The following is a 531-nucleotide window of genomic DNA, read 5'->3' on the forward strand; positions in this document are numbered from 1 at the left end:
CCTTTAATATTCCTCAATCCCTTCTTTACAAAGACCTCTCCCTTCCAGTACAACTCCAGGGGTCCCACAGTGCAGGCGCTCTGCCCCGCGACTCGCCCCAGGAGCTTCTCCTCGGCGAAATCCGTCGGCTTCGCGAACGGCTCGTGACGCTCGAGAGTGAGAACGCCACCATGAGCATGAAGCTGAGCCAGCAGCAGTGGGAAGTGGAGCACCGCCTGCACGAAATAGAGATGCAGCTCTGCGGGAATTCTAGCAATGCTTCTAGTAATGAAGACAACGAGAGGAATAGAGAGAGTATTATATAATCTTTTTTTCTCTCTTTTTTTGAGTTGAACTCTTTGAGTCTGAAGTTTAAAGCTTGATTGTTTTGTATACTTTAACTTTAGGATAGAAACTTTTGGATTCTATTTTACTTCATAAAGTATTAAGCGATGCTTCAAGAACCAGTTTAAAAATAAAAATCAGGTGATAAGATGAGGTGGAACGGAAAGATGATAGAAGGAGAAGAAGAGAATCGGCTTACTTCAAGAC

The sequence above is a fragment of the Penaeus monodon genome, chromosome 21 (genome assembly GCF_015228065.2).
Source record: "Penaeus monodon isolate SGIC_2016 chromosome 21, NSTDA_Pmon_1, whole genome shotgun sequence".
Taxonomy (NCBI): domain Eukaryota; kingdom Metazoa; phylum Arthropoda; class Malacostraca; order Decapoda; family Penaeidae; genus Penaeus; species Penaeus monodon.